Below are 17,271 nucleotides of genomic sequence, written 5' to 3'. Positions count from 1 at the left end.
CATGGAGCATTTGAGATGTTCCAGGAGTTGAAGTTTATCTTTCAGAAGAACGCCCGGATCGAGAGGTATGAGACCTCCGATAAATTCTATGCTTGCAAGATGGAGGAGAACTCGTCTCTCAGTGAACATGTGCTCAAAATGTCTGGGTACTCAAACCGTCTAGCTGAGCTGGGGATTGAACTCCCGCAAGAGGCTATCACTGACAGAATCCTTCAATCACGGCCGCCAAGCTATAAAGGCTTTGTGTTGAACTGCAACATGGAAGGGATGAACAAATCACCCGGCGAGTTGTTTGCGATGCTGAAAGTCGCAGAGTCTGAACTCCGTAAAGAACATCAAGTGTTGATGGTGAATAAGACCACTAGTTTCAAGAGAAATGGCAAAGGCAAGAAGGGTAATTCGAAGAAGAGCGGCAAGCCTGTTGCCAATCCGACGAAGAAACCCAAAGCTGGACCTAAGCCTCAAACGGAGTGTTACTATTGCAAGGGTATGGGTCACTGGAAGCGCAATTGCCCCAAGTATCTGGCAGATAAGAAGGCGGCCAAAGAAAAATCAGGTATATTTGATATACATGTTATTGATGTGTACTTAACCGGCTCTCGTAGTAGTGCCTGGGTATTCGATACCGGTTCTGTTGCTCATATTTGCAACTTGAAACAGGAACTGCGGAATAGACGAAGGCTGGCGAAAGATGAAGTGACGATGCGCGTAGGAAATGGTTCCAAGGTTGATGCAATCGCCGTCGGCACAGTTTCACTTCAGTTACCATCAGGATCAGTGATGAACTTAAATCATTGTTATTTAGTGCGTGCGTTGAGCATGAACATTATATCTGGATCTTGTTTATTGCGAGACGGTTACTCTTTTAAGTCAGAGAATAATGGTTGTTCTATTTCTATGAGTAACATCTTTTATGGTCATGCACCTAATGTGAGAGGATTGTTCATATTGAATCTTGATAGCGATACGCATATACATAACATTGAGACCAAAAGAGTTAGAGTTAACGATGATAGCGCCATATTTTTGTGGCACTGCCGATTAGGTCATATTGGTGTAAAGCGCATGAAGAAACTCCATGCTGATGGACTTTTGGAGTCACTTGACTTTGATTCACTTGACACGTGCGAACCATGCCTCATGGGCAAGATGACTAAGACTCCGTTCTCCGGAACTATGGAATGTGCAAGTGACTTGTTGGAAATCATACATACCGATGTGTGTGGTCCGATGAGCGTAGAGGCGCGCGGCGGATATCGTTATTTTCTCACCTTCACTGACGATTTGAGTAGATATGGTCATGTCTACTTGATGAAGCACAAGTCTGAAACATTTGAAAAGTTCAAGCAATTTCAGAGTGAAGTGGAAAATCATCGTAACAAGAAGATCAAGTTCCTACGGTCTGATCGTGGGGGTGAATATCTGAGTTTCGAGTTTGGTGCTCACTTAAGACAATGTGGAATTGTTTCACAGTTAACACCGCCTGGAACACCACAGCGTAATGGTGTGTCCGAACGTCGTAATCGTACTTTATTAGAGATGGTGCGATCTATGATGTCTCTTAGCGATTTGCCGTTATCATTTTGGGGTTATGCATTAGAAACAACTGCATTCACTTTAAATAGGGCACCATCAAAATCCGTTGAGACGACACCATACGAACTGTGGTATGGCAAAAGGCCAAAGTTGTCGTTTCTTAAAGTTTGGGGATGTGATGCTTATGTCAAAAAGCTTCAGCCTGAAAAGCTGGAACCCAAAGCGGAAAAGTGCGTCTTCATAGGTTACCCAAAAGAGACAGTTGGGTACACCTTCTATCTCAAATTCGAGGGCAAAGTGTTTGTTGCTAAGAACAGAGCTTTTCTCGAGAAGGAGTTTCTCTCGAGAGAATTAAGTGGGAGGAAGATAGAACTTGACGAGGTCGTCGAACCTCTCATCCCTGTGGATGGTGGCGCAGGGCAAGGGGAAACCTCTGTCGTTGCGACGCCGGTTGAGGAGGAAGTTAATGATGATGATCATGACACTCCGGTTCAAGTTTCTGTCGAACCACGCAGGTCGACGAGACCACGTGCTGCTCCAGAGTGGTACGGTAATCCCGTCTTATCAATCATGTTGTTAGACAACAATGAACCTGCAAATTATGAAGAAGCAATGGTGGGCCCAGATTCCAACAAATGGCTAGAAGCCATGAAGTCCGAGATAGGATCCATGTATGAGAACAAAGTGTGGACTTTGGAGGTACTACCTGAGGGCTGCAAGGCTATTCAGAACAAATGGATCTTTAAGAGGAAGACGGACGCTGACGGCAATGTGACTGTTTATAAAGCTCGACTTGTGGCAAAGGGTTTTTCACAAGTTCAAGGAGTTGACTACGATGAGACATTCTCACCCGTAGCGATGCTTAAGTCCGTCAGAATCATGTTAGCAATAGCTGCATTTTTCGATTATGAAATCTGGGAGATGGATGTCAAAACGGCGTTCCTTAACGGTTTCCTTAAGGAAGAGTTGTATATGATACAACCCGAAGGTTTTTGTCGATCCTAAGAATGCTAACAAGGTGTGCAAGCTCCAGCGATCCATTTATGGATTGGTGCAAGCATCTCGGAGTTGGAACAAACGCTTTGATGAGGTGATCAAAGCATTTGGGTTTATACAAGTGGTTGGAGAATCTTGTATTTACAAGAAAGTGAGTGGGAGCTCTGTGGCGTTTCTAATATTATATGTGGATGACATATTGCGGATTGGAAACAATGTCGAGTTTTTAGAGAGCATAAAGGATTACTTGAATAAGAGTTTCTCTATGAAGGACCTAGGAGAAGCTACTTACATTCTAGGCATTAAGATCTATAGGGATAGATCAAAACGTCTGATAGGACTTTCACAAAGCACATACCTTGATAAAGTTTTGAAGAGGTTCAAAATGGAACAGTCCAAGAAAGGGTTCTTGCCAGTTTTACAAGGTACGAGATTGAGTAAGACTCAGTGCCCAGCAACTGATGAAGATAGAGAGCATATCCGCTCCGTCCCCTATGCTTCAGCCATAGGTTCTATCATGTATGCAATGCTGTGCACTAGACTGGATGTTAGCCTGGCCATAAGTATGGCAGGTAGGTTCCAGAGTAATCCAGGAGTGGATCACTGGACAGCGGTCAAGAATATCCTGAAGTACCTGAAAAGGACTAAGGAGATGTTTCTCGTGTATGGAGGTGACGAAGAGCTCGTCGTAAAATGTTACGTTGATGCGAGCTTTGACACAGATCCGGACGACTCTAAGTCGCAAACCGGATACATATTTATTCTTAATGGGGGTGCGGTAAGCTGGTGCAGTTCCAAGCAAAGCGTCGTAGCAGATTCTACATGTGAAGCGGAGTACATGGCTGCCTCGGAGGCGGCTAAGGAGGGTGTCTGGATGAAGCAGTTCATGACGGATCTTGGAGTGGTGCCAAGCGCACTGAATCCAATAACCTTGTTCTATGACAACACGGGTGCCATTGCCTTAGCAAAGGAACCACAGTTTCACAAGAAGACCAGACACATCAAACGACGCTTCAACCTCATCTGCGACTACGTCGAGGGAGAGAACGTAAATATATGCAAAGTGCACACAGATCTGAATGTAGCAGACCCGCTGACTAAACCTCTTCCACGGCCAAAGCATGATCAACACCAGAACTGTATGGGTGTTAGATTTATTACAATGTAATTCACATGATGATGTGAGGGCTAGATTATTGACTCTAGTGCAAGTGGGAGACTGTTGGAATTATGCCCTAGAGGCAATGATAAATATAGTTATTATTATAATTCCTGTATCAGGATAATCGTTTATTATCCATGCTATAATTGTATTGAATGAAGACTCATTTACATGTGTGGATACATAGACAAAACACTGTCCCTAGCAAGCCTCTAGTTGGCTAGCCAGTTGATCAAAGATAGTCAGTGTCTTCTGATTATAAACAAGGTGTTGTTGCTTGATAATTGGATCACGTCATTAGGAGAATCACGTGATGGACTAGACCCAAACTAATAGACGTAGCATGTTGATCGTGTCATTTTGTTGCTACTGTTTTCTGCGTGTCAAGTATTTGTTCCTATGACCATGAGATCATATAACTCACTAACACCGGAGGAATACTTTGTGTGTATCAAACATCGCAACGTAACTGGGTGACTATAAAGATGCTCTACAGGTATCTCCGAAGGTGTTAGTTGAGTTAGTATGGATCAAGATTGGGATTTGTCACTCCGTGTGACGGAGAGGTAACTCGGGGCCCACTCGGTAATACAACATCACACACAAGGCTTGCAAGCAATGTGACTTAGTGTAAGTTGCGGGATCTTGTATTACGGAACGAGTAAATAGACTTGCCGGTAAACGAGATTGAAATAGGTATGCGGATACTGACGATCGAATCTCGGGCAAGTAACATACCGAAGGACAAAGGGAATGACATACGGGATTATATGAATCCTTGGCACTGAGGTTCAAACAATAAGATCTTCGTAGAATATGTAGGATCCAATATGGGCATCCAGGTCCCGCTATTGGATATTGACCGAGGAGTCTCTCGGGTCATGTCTACATAGTTCTCGAACCCGCAGGGTCTGCACACTTAAGGTTTGACGTTGTTTTATGCGTATTTGAGTTATATGGTTGGTTACCGAATGTTGTTTGGAGTCCCAGATGAGATCATGAACGTCACGAGGGTTTCCGGAATGGTCCGGAAACGAAGATTGATATATAGGATGACCTCATTTGATTATCGGAAGGTTTTCGGAGTTACCGGGAATGTACCGGGAATGACGAATGGGTTCCGGGAGTTCACCGGGGGGGGCAACCCACCCCGGGGAAGCCCATAGGCCATGAGGGTGGCGCACCAGCCCTTAGTGGGCTGGTGGGGCAGCCCAAAAGGGCCCTATGCGCCTAGGAAAGAAAATCAAAGAGAAAAGAAAAAAAAGAGGAGGTGGGAAGGGAAGGAAGGACTCCCACCCACCAAACCAAGTCCAACTCGGTTTGGGGGGGGGAGCCTTCCCCCTTGGACTCGGCCAACCCCCTTGGGGCTCCTTGAGCCCCAAGGCAAGGTCCCCTCCCTCCCACCTATATATACGGAGGTTTTAGGGCTGATTTGAGGCGACTTTTCCACGGCAGCCCGACCACATACCTCCACGGTTTTTCCTCTAGATCGCGTTTCTGCGGAGCTCGGGCGGAGCTGTGCTGAGACAAGGTCATCACCAACCTCCGGAGCGCCGTCATGCTGCCGGAGAACTCTTCTACCTCTCCGTCTCTCTTGCTGGATCAAGAAGGCCGAGATCATCATCGAGCTATACGTGTGCTGAACGCGGAGGTGCCGTCCGTTCGGTACTAGATCGTGGGACTAATCGCGGGATTGTTCGTGGGGCGGATCGAGGGACGTGAGGACGTTCCACTACATCAACCGCGTTCACTAACGCTTCTGCTATACGGTCTACAAGGGTACGTAGATCACTCATCCCCTCTCGTAGATGGACATCACCATGATAGGTCTTCGTGTGCGTAGGAAATTTTTTGTTTCCCATGCGACGTTTCCCAACAATTATGTGGTGCCCTATTTAAAGTGAATGCGGTTGTCTTTAATGCCTAACCCAAAATGATAGTGGTATTTCGATAAGAGACATCATCATATGCGCTATATCCAATAGGGCACGGCTATGATGTTCGGGCACACCATCAAACTATGGTGTTCTAGGGGGCATGAATTGCGAAACAATTTCCACATTGTCTTAACTATGTACCAAAACTCGCAACTCAGATATTCATCTCTATGATCATATCGTAGGCAGTTTATCCTCTTGTCACGACGATCTTCACTCTGAAATAGCTTTGAACTTTTCAATATTTCAGACTTATGATTCATCAAGTAAATACTCATGTATCTACTCAAATCATCAGTGAAGTAAGAACATAACGATATCCACTGCGTGCCTCAGCACTCATTGGACTGCACACATCAAAAATGTATTACTTCCAACAAGTTACTTTCTTGTTCCATCTCACTGAAAAACGAGGCCTTCAGTCATCTTGCCCATGTGGTATGATTTGCATGTCTCAAGTGATTCAAAATCAAGTGAGTCCAAACGATCCATCTGCATGGAGATTCTTCATGCGTTTATACCAATAGGTATGGTTTGCATGTCTCAAACGTTTCAAAAATGAGTGAGTACAAAGATCCATCAGCATGGAGCTTCTTCATGCATTTTATACCAACATGACTCAAGTGGCAGTGCCGCAAGTAAGTGGTACTATCATTACTACTTTGTATCTTTTGGCATCAATATTATGAACATGTGTAGCACTACGATCGAGATTCAATAAACCATTGAAGGTAATTATTCAAGCAAATAGAATAATCATTATTCTCTTTAAATGAATAATCGTATTGAAATAAACATGATCCAATCATGTTCATGCTCAATGCAAACACCAAATAACAATTATTTAGGTTTAACACCAATCCTGATGGTAGAGGGAGCGTGCGATGTTTGATCACATCAACCTTAGAATTACTTCCAACACACATCGTCACCTCACCCTTGCTAGTATCCTTTTAATTCATAGCTATAACTTCGAGTTACTAACACTTAGCAACTGAACCGGTATCTAATACCCTGGTGCTACTAGGAATACTAGTAAGGTACACATCAATATTAGGTATATCCAATATACTTTTCTCGACTTTGCCAGCCTTCTCATCTACCACTACTGGAATCAGAGAATTCGCCGTCTACCGGGTCTTTGTCGTCTGCTGGCTGATGGCAAAGATGCTCTTTGCCGTCAGCTACCAAAAAATAGATGGCAAATATCTGACAGATGGCAAAGAAGTGCTTTGCCATGAGTCGCTTCTTTGCCGTCCGCAGACGGCAAAGAAAATCGCAGTTGTAGCCATTACATTTGCCATCCGCCGTGTCTTTGCCGTCCGCCAAAAGCTCCTTTGCCGTCTGCCTTGGTATCTAGGGTAATTTCAGTAGTGTACCAAGTATCTAGGGTAGTTCCGCCTTAGTGACCGTTTCCCTCATAACAAAAGCACTTAGTCTCGGGTTTGGGTTCAACCCTGGGTTTCTTCACTAGAGCAGCAACTGTTTTGTCGTTTCATAAAGTATCCCTTCTTACCCTTGCCCTTTCTTAAAACTAGTGGTTTTACTAACCATCAACAATTGATGCTCCTACTTGATTTCTACTTTCACAGTGTCAAACATTGCGAATAGCTCAAGGATCATCATATGTATCCTTGATATCTTATAGTTCATCACGAAGCTCTAGTAGCTTGGTGGCAGGGACTTTGGAGAACCATCACTATCTCATCTGGAAGATCAACTCCCACTAGATTCTAGAAATCGTAGCACTCACACAATCTAAGAACATGCTCAACGATTGAGATTTTCTCCCTTACTTTGTAGACAAAGAATCTTGCCGGAGGTCTCATACCTCTTAACAAGTGCACGAGCATGAAATCCCAATTTCATCTCTTGGAACATCTCATATGTTCCGTGACGTTTCAAAACGTCTTCGGCGCCCCAATTCTAAGTCGTTAAGCATTATGCACTGAACTATCTCGTAGTGATAAAAAACGTGTATGTCAGATGTTCGCAACATCCACAGATGACGCTCGAGGTTCAGCACACCAAGCGGTGCATTAAGGACATAAGCCTTCTGCGCAGCAATGAGGACAATCCTCAGTTTACAGATTCAGTCCGCAAAATTGCTACTATCATCTTTCAACTAAATTTTCTCTAGGAACATATAAAAACAGTAGAGCTACAGCGCAAGCTACAACATAATTTGTAAAGACCTTTTTGACTATGTTCATGATAATTGAGTTTAGCTAATCATATTACTAATAACTCCCACTCAAAATAGACATCCCTCTAGTCACTTGAGTGGCGCATGGTCCAAATCCACTAACTCAAGTCCGATCATTACGTGAGTTGAGTATAGTTTCACTGGTGAACATCTCCATGTTGATCATATCCACTATATGATTCATGCTCGACCTTTCGATCTCTTGTGTTCTGAGGCCATGTCTGTACATGCTAGGCTCGTCAAGTTTAACCCGAGTGTTCCGCGTGTGCAACTGTTTTGCACCCGCTGTATGTGAACGTTGAGTCTATCACACCCGATCATCACATGGTGTCTCGAAACGACGAACTCTCGCAACGGTGCACAGTCGGGGAGAACACAATTTTATCTTGAAATTTTAGTGAGGGGTCACCTTATAATGCTACCATCATTCTAAGCAAAATAAGGTACATAAAAGGATTAACATCACGTGCAATTCATAAGTGACATGATATGGCCATGATCTTGTGCTTCTTGATCTCCATCACCAAAGCACCGACATGATCTTCATCGTCATTGGCGCCACACCATGATCTCCATCATCGTGTCGCCATCGAGGTTGTCGTGCTATCTATGCTATTACTACTAAAGCTACGACCTAGCAATATAGTAAATGCATCTGCAAGCACAAACTTAGTTTAAAGACAACCCTATGGCTCGTGCCGGTTGCCGTAGCATCGACGTGCAAGTCGATATTTAACTATTACAACATGATCATCTCATACATCCAATATATCACATCATGTCTTTGGCCATATCACATCACATGCATACCCTGCAAAAACAAGTTAGACGTCCTCTAATTTGTTGTTGCATGTTTTACATGGCTGCTATGGGTATCTAGTATGATCGCATCTTACTTACGCAAAGCCACAACGGTGATATGCAAATTGCTATTCAACTGTTTTCCAAGGACCACCTCGGTCCAATCCGATTCAACTAAAGTTGAAGAAACACACACCCGCCAGTCATCTTTATGCAACAAGTTGCATGTTAGTCGATGAAACCGATCTCTCGTAAGCGTACGAGTAAGGTTGGTCCGGGCCGCTTCAGTCCAACAATACCGCCGAATCGAGAAAAGACTAAGGAGGGTAGCAAATCGAACATCAACACCCACAAAAACTTTTGTGTTCTACTCGATATTACATCTACGCATGAACCTAGCTCATGATGCCACTGTTAGGGAACGTAGCATGGGAAACAAAAAATTTCCTACACACACACGAGGACCTATCATGGTGATGATCATCTACGAGAGGGAGATCGGATCCACATAACCTTGTAGATCGCTTAGCGGTAGCGTTAATATACGCGGTTGATGTAGTGGTACATCTTCACGATCCGTCCCACGATTCGTCCCACAAACCGTCTCGTGATCTGTCCCGATCAAGTACCGAACGGACGGCACCTCCACATTCCGCACACGTACAACTCGACGATGATCTCCGCCGTCTTGATCCAGCAAGAGAGACGGGGATGTAGATGAATTCCCCGGCAGCACGACGGCGCTCCGGTGGGGGTGGTGATCTATTCTTGCAGGGCTCCGCCCGAGCTCCGGAGAAGACCGATCTAGAGGAAGAACTACGAAGTAGAGGTTTAGGGTTGCACGCGGCAAAGTTCTGTCTCAAACAGCCCTAAACCTCTAGTATATATAGGAGGAGGGAGGGGCAGGCCTTGCACCACAAGGGAGGAGCCCTTGGGTCGGCCGAAGTGCACGAGGGAGGAGTCCTCCTCCAATCCCACTTGGATTAGGACTCCTTCCTTAATTTCCCACCTCTTTTGGATTTTTCACTTTTCCCTCATGGGCTTTCCTTGGATGACTTTGTTAGCCCATTATGCCTTATTGCGCATCCAATAAACCCATGTGGACCCCTTGGGGCATGGTGGGCCCACCCAGTGGGCCCCCGAAACCCATTCATCACTCCTGGTACACTGCCGGCAATGCCCGAAAACCTTCCGGAATCCAAATACCAACTTCCTATATATCAATATTTGTTTCTGGACCATTCTGGAACTCCTCGTGACGTCCGGGATCTCATCCGAGACTCCGAACAAAACTTGGTTCACCAACACATATAACTCAAGTATACTGAAACGTCACCGAACATTAAGTGTGCAGATCCTGTGGGTTCGAGAACTATGCAGACATGACCTGAGACACTCTATGGTCAATAACCAATAGCGGGACCTGGATGTCCATATTGGCTCCCACATATTCTACGAATATCTCTATCGGTTGAACCTCTATGTCAAGGATTCAGTTAATCACGTATGTTGTTCCCTTTGTCCTTCGGTATGTTACTTGCCCGAGATTCGATCCTCGGTATCTCCATACTGTGACAGCCCGAGACCGACGTTCGAGAAGATTCCCCCCTTCTATTACGTTTTCGTCGTGTGTTTATTTTTATTTGTCGCATCATCATCGCATCATGCGCATCATCAGCATTGCATCGACATCTCCATTGCCGCCAGTTTTCAAACTTGCATCCGTTGGTAGTTGCCGGTTCTCGTCGTTGTCCGTTCTGAGCCCGACCACACACGCCCGCGCCCGCGGCATCGTTTAAATCTTGTTTTTAAAAGTGTGTTGAAAACTTTCTATGATTGGGTTGGAATTTGACGTGCGGTATTATTTTAATATAGCTAGGTCGCATGTCGAATTTCGTCGCAATCAGAGTCCGTCTAGTACCCGAACGGTCGACCGTAGCGGCACCATATTCGGTCTATCGTGGGACGTGTTTCAGTGTTTTAAATCATGTTGCCGCGCCGACCTATTTCCCTCTCACCCTACCTAGCCCATCTACACAGGTTAGTAGTGCCACCTAGCCACTTCCTCCGTTCGTGGTCGTCAGATCGTGATCCGACGGACGAGGTTCACCCCACCTTAGACCAACCCTATATAAGCTCCACCCCATGGAGAGGTCTCTCTCACTTCACCAGGGTTCCCCCTAGTCATTTTTGCATCCACCCCCTAGAAAACCCCACCTTCTAGCCCACACCCTTCAAATCCCGCAGCCCTAAGCTCCATAGCCTTTCTCAGCCTTCGGATCTGAGATCTGGGGCTCAGATTCGCCCAAATCCCCACCTACCGGACATGTCCGGGCGACCACAGGAGCTTCTCGTGCAGCCTGCAGCCTCCCGATCTCCTCGTGCACGCCCGCCTCACCCATGACCGCGCCGCCTGGCTCATTCTCCTCCCGTTGCCCGAGCCCTACCTCCCTGCCCGCAGCAAGCCGCCGCCCTAGAACCCGCGCAGCCCCGCCGCCGCGCTGCTCCACGCTCCCGCCGGTCAGCCGCACCGCCTCCTATCCCTGCCGGCGCCGCCAGCCTCCAGTATCGGCAGCCCCTGTTGAGCTCCGCCAGGCCGCCCCTCGGTTCCCGTGCCGGATCCGACGGGCCCGAGGCCGACGAGGCCCCTCCTCGCGAGCCGCTGCGAGCTCCGACGGCGGCCGATCCTATCGGGATCCCGCCCCGTCCAACCGACCGAGCGAGCGCCCCGCCTGGGCCTCCTCCCGCTTGGGTCCCGCAGCCAGGCCCAACAACCACCGCTCCATGGCCCAGGAGCCTCCCCACCGACCAGGCACGAACCGACCCAAGTGGCCAGGGTGAGCACCCCCTGCGCTTGTGCATTTTTTTATTTTTGTTGTGCTACTTGTGTGAGGCCTAGTAGTAGATCCGGCCCGGTAGTATTTTTTTAATTTAGGTTTTTTTCGAATTAGTTATATTCCAAAAAAATAGATGTATATTAAAATGCCCGTAACTTTTTAACCGTAAGTCAGATCACGATGAATTAGATATGGTTTTTGTGTAGAATCTCGCATAGAATATGATTTTGCAACTTGCATAATTGTTTGACGTAGTTTAGCGTGCCAAATTCCTAGAAATGTGTGATGTCTATTATGTTTGTGTCCCGTGCTATTTTTCTCGTGCGTGTCCGGATTGCTCGAATGCCGTAGATAAAATGTTCATGTTTTAGGAACCCCTTTGCCATGTATTTTAGAGTAGTCATTGGTATTTTTGCATGTAGGGTTTAGTCGCTAGTTATTATTTCGCGTTTAGGACATTATCTCGCATTTACGTGTGGCAATATTATTGTTGTGCAACCCCTCATGTTATATATGTTTTCGGGGTAGAAATATCCATAGGATTTAACCGTGCAATTAGTTTTAGCTTTTGAGCAAGTTAGTTTGCGCGATATTTTGCCATGTCGCCCTGTTGTCTATTTTGTGGGATTTAATCCGTGCGTGATTTGTAGGAGTTGTCAACTAGAGAGTTGCTCTTGGGTGTTTAGTCTAGCCCCTGATAATTTTGCTTGCAATAGTAATCCATGTTTATGTGTGGTTTGGTTGTTCTTTACTTGCTAGGAAATAGTGTTGTTTTAGAGATGCTGAAATATTTCTAAGTCTAAAATCTGTTATATTTTGTTGCTGTCTTTGCATGAGTTTATCTTGTGATCTGTAGCTCTTTTGAGGTTGGTGCAATGGAGTTAGTTGTAGACTTTAGGATTCTCTAGCATGCTGTGAATTTTCATGCCACTTGGAGTCCTTTAGCTTATGATTTTTCTGCTGTCAATATGCCTTCAGATCGAAAACTACAGTTTCATAAACTGTTGTTTTCACTAAGTCTGAAACTGTGTGTGAGAAGCCATTTTGTGACTTCTTTTCCTAGTGATCCATGCTTCCATGCTAGGTGTTATTAGTTGTATGTTGTAGTGCTTCTTGCCCTCTATCGTGTCATGCCTTGGTTGAGTATATTGTGATTTTGTAGCTCATAGTTGTGGGTGTAGAAAATGTTATGTGGCTGATTTTGGCAGATTGTAGTGATTTCTTGTTTAGCTCATAGTTGTTGAACCGTAGCTCCGTTTTGATCGTGTCCTATATGAAACTTGCTTAGAATCTCGTGTGGTTTCATATTTTCTTGCTGGTTTTATGTTTTGAAATGTTTGTGGCTGTCATTGCACACATCTTGCATTCATGCCAGCATATCTTGCGGTGTCCGTATCTTTTGAACCGTAGCTCCGTTGGAGATGTTCTCTATGTGTAAATTGCTTGTAACGACGCATAGAATCACGTGAACCTATTTGTTTTGATGTTTAACAGCTAATTAATTGTGTTAGTTCAGATCTGGACAGAACTATAAATTAACATGTGAGGTCGTCTCGGAGGTGCTATATGACATTTGCGACCTCATTTAAAATGCCTAGATAAGTAGATTAATTACGCTTCACCTCTTTCCATGTTTAACCACATTTAATACTGCCGAGTACCTAATCGGGATAGAACTAAATAACTCGTATGTGGAGTTTTGTCAATATGCAACTCGTTGCATATTGAACTTCACTTAATGTGTAGTATTTGGTTGTTGTGAATTGACATGTCGTGACTTGCATGTATTCAGCCGTTCATGCATCATATGTGTTGTGCATCGTGTGGTGAATATCGTGTGTTGATGCTTGTTTTCGGTTGCTTCGTCTCGATAGAGTTCCGCAAGCGTGTTGGAATGTGAGGACCCGTTCAACTACATCGGCTCGTCTGCTTCACGGAGTCGTACTTCTACCTAGCGGGATCTCAGGCAAGATGACCATTTCCCCAGATACCATTACTATCATTGCCATGCTAGTTTTACCGCTTCTATCGTTATTGTCTCGTTGCCTACCACATGTTAAATATCAGCCTCTCAACAATGCCATGAAAACCTTCAACCTCGTCAACCTAGCAAACCACTGATTGGCTATGTTTCCTCTTGCTTAACCATGTGTTAGCGTTGCTAGTTGCAGGTGCAAATGCTTCCATGTGATAACATGGGTTCCTTGATATATCACCCTATTAAATGCTATTTAAATTAATGCACCTATATACTTGGTAAAAGGTGGAAGGCTTGGCCTTTCTAGCCTGGTGTTTGGTTCCACCTTTGCCCCCTTAGTTTCGGCTACTGGTGTTATGTTCCATAATTGAGCGCTCCTAACACGATCGGGGTTGTTATGGGGACCCCCTTGATAATTCGTTTTAGATTAAAGCTGGCCTGGCAAGGCCCAACATTGGTACTATTTGCCCAACATAATAATTTTGTTAATACTGAAGCATAGGGCGTCATGAACCCGAGGTGTAATTTTACATAATACAGGGGGGCAGTGCTGATGGTGTTGGTCCAAAACTAGAGCCGTTTGCGGGGCCAACCCGGGGCAACTCGTGAGATTTCTATCAGGCCACCGTATGATGTGCTTATCTGTCGTGTCCTGAGAACGAGATACGCGGCTCCTATCGGGATCGTCGACACGTCGGGCGGCCTTTCTGGATTAGTTTTACCTTTGACGAGATAACTTGTGCATCGGGATTCCGGTGATGCTTTGGGTAATCTCAGAGTTGAGGTTTTCGACTAAGAAGTCCGACGAGATCGCGAGCTTTGTGATCGAGGATTTCTATGCGGCTTGTGGTAATTTGTGATGGACTAGTTGGAGCACCCCTGCAGGGTTAAATCTTTCGGAAAGACGTGCCCGCGGTTATGTGGCAACGTGGAAACTTTGTTTAACACTGGTTCTAGATAACTTGAAGTTAACTTAATTGAAACTTGCCAACTGAGTGCGTAATCGTGATTGTCTCCTTCATGAGTTACTACTCCGATTGAGGACACGGTGGGGTTATGTCTGACGTAGGTAGGTGTTCAGGATAATTCATTTGATCATCAGTAGTTCACGCCCGTTATGCGTAGATCATCCCCCTCTTATTTCTTGTACTCGTAAGTTTATCCACTAAATAAATGCTTAGCCACTGCTGCAACCTCACCACTTAACCTTACCTCACCCATTAAGCTTTTCTAGTCTTGATACCTTTGGAAATGAGATTGTTGAGTCCCCTGTGGCTCACAGATTACTACAACACCAGTTGCAGGTACATGTAAAGGTTACTTGACGCGAGCGCGTAGATTGTTCATTTGGAGTTGCTTCTTCTCTTCTTCTTCATCGATCTAGGATGGGTTCGAGGCCGGCAGCCTGGGATAGCAAGGATGGACATCGTTCTTGTTTTCTCGTTTGTTTTCGTCCGTAGTTGGACCCTGCTCTTCTTCATGATGTTTATGTATTGTACTGATGTGACTCTGATTTACCTTGTGGCGAGTGTAAGCCAATTCTATATATATATATACATATATATCTTCTTTTCAGTACATGTACTTGTAACGATATCCATTCTTGCGAAACGACGAGATGCGCTTCTGTCCCTAACAAGGCCCTCGTGCCAAATTGAGGATAGGGTCGCATCTTGGGCGTGACAAGTTGGTATCAGAGCAGTACTAACCTAGGAGCCCCCTTGATTGATCGAACTTTGCCGAGTCGAGTCTAGTGAAAAACTACTTTGAGTCTAGTTATATATCGGAGAGTAGGATTCTTTTTCTCCTCTTCTATGCTCTGGTGAGGAATCTTGACGTAATATTTTAATTCTACTCCTCTTCTCACTCAAAAAAAATTAGGATCACGTGGATATTTGTGGAATCTATATGATGTCGATGTGACGGAGTTCTGTCTTGGTGCCTCCTGTCTGACTTGATTTCTTCCGGGGAGTTGAGCTCCAGGGGATTCTCGAGCACATCGTTATCATTCAGATTTCTTAGTATCTCAGAACAAAGGATGCTCGTAATTGCTTCAATACTGGTAGTGGCGATATAACCCCGATGTCCCCAGTACTGGTGCAGATTTTTTGGGAGTACTGTCATACTTTGTATCGTTGTGATCACGAGGGTCTGTAGTAGATGAAGGTCTGAGATTCTGGTTATGTGTTGACGGATGTTATACATTGGACGGGTTAGTATAGGAGTTGAGTGATATATTACTCCTTTGTATCCGTGTACCAGATTGCATGACCAGATATTTCGGGAATTCTTAGGTGGGAATTCAAGTAGTTACTTATAGGACAATCTTCCAACAAATGCATTATGTTAGGTTGGGGTTCGACATCTAGTGGATTCGTTTGTTGACGGTCGTCTTACAGCGGTTCTCGTTGTGTCTTACAGAGTCCTTGTAGCTTGCTATGACTCAGGGATACTTCGTATGTCGGGTGCACTGCCTTGCACTTGATGGCTACTGTAAGATAGAGCCCGGGCGATCTTGTCCACGAAAATATCAAACGGAAATCTTTCTCGTAAGTTTGTTCTGGCTAATTGCAAGCCGCATCCTTGTTTTGTTGGAATATGGTAATTCGAGTTGTTTCGATGTCAAATGGTGATTTCAGATCTTTCCTAATTAGTGTTCTCATTTTTTTTATGAGATTGCTGATCATTTTGTTTAATCATTTGTCTTATCAATTCTTGTTAGCCGGAGTTGTCATATCAATTCTTTTTCAACCAGTGTCCTTCTCTTCAAGTTATTCTATCCTCTCCAATTTTTGCAAGCCAATCATCATTTGTTTCCGGAGTTCATCTCATCTGTCCCAAGTTATCTTTGTTTTTCCTCGCCCTCCCGCCCTTTTTCTCCAGTGATTGGATTTCATCCAAGTGCATTTCATTTTAGTGATGCTTCTGCTATCTCTTCTTCCTTTCATTGCCGTTGATTCATTGTGAAGATTTTCAGGAGCTTCATGTTCATCTTTATTAAATCTGTTATCTTTACCGATGAATTCTAGTCAATTATCCGTGTTCATTATATCATATTCATCCTTTGAAAAGGACGTAGATGTCGCCTAGAGGGGGGGTGAATAGGCGCTTTAAAATAGTTAAGGTTTAGGCTTGAACAAATGCGGAATAAAACTAACGTTTAATATGTCAAGCACAAAACCTACAAACAACTAGGCTCACCTATGTGCACCAACAACTTATGCTAAGCAAGATAAACAACTAAGTGATAGCAAGATAGATTACAATAAACAATATGTCTATCACAAAGTAAAGTGCATAAGTAAAGGGTTCGGGTAAGAGATAACCGAGGCACGGGGAGACGATGATGTATCCCGAAGTTCACACCCTTGCGGATGCTAATCTTCGTTAGAGCGGTGTGGAGGCACAATGCTCCCCAAGATGCCACTAAGGCCACCGTAATCTCCTCACGCCCTCGCACAATGCAAGATGCCGTGATTCCACTAAGGGACCCTTGAGGGCGGTCACCGAACCCGTACAAATGGCAACCCTTGGGGGCGGTCACCGAACCCGTACACGTGGCAACCCTTGGGGGTGGTTACCGGTACCCGTACAAATTGCTCGGGGCAATCTCCACAACCTAATTGGAGACCCCGACGCTTCCCGGAGCTTCACACCACAATGATTGAGCTCCGAGACACCACCAAGCTTCTAGGACGCCAAAGCATCCACGAAGAACAATATCAAGGGTACTAAGTACCAAAGGTAGTAAGCTTCTCAACTTCTCACTTCCACGTATCACTGTGGAGAACTCAAACCGATGCAACTAATGCAATGGC

Source organism: Hordeum vulgare, chromosome 7H, assembly GCF_904849725.1.
Source record: "Hordeum vulgare subsp. vulgare chromosome 7H, MorexV3_pseudomolecules_assembly, whole genome shotgun sequence".
NCBI lineage: Eukaryota > Viridiplantae > Streptophyta > Magnoliopsida > Poales > Poaceae > Hordeum > Hordeum vulgare.
The sequence above is the reverse complement of the archived record's forward strand: the minus strand, read 5'-3'. Positions refer to the sequence as shown.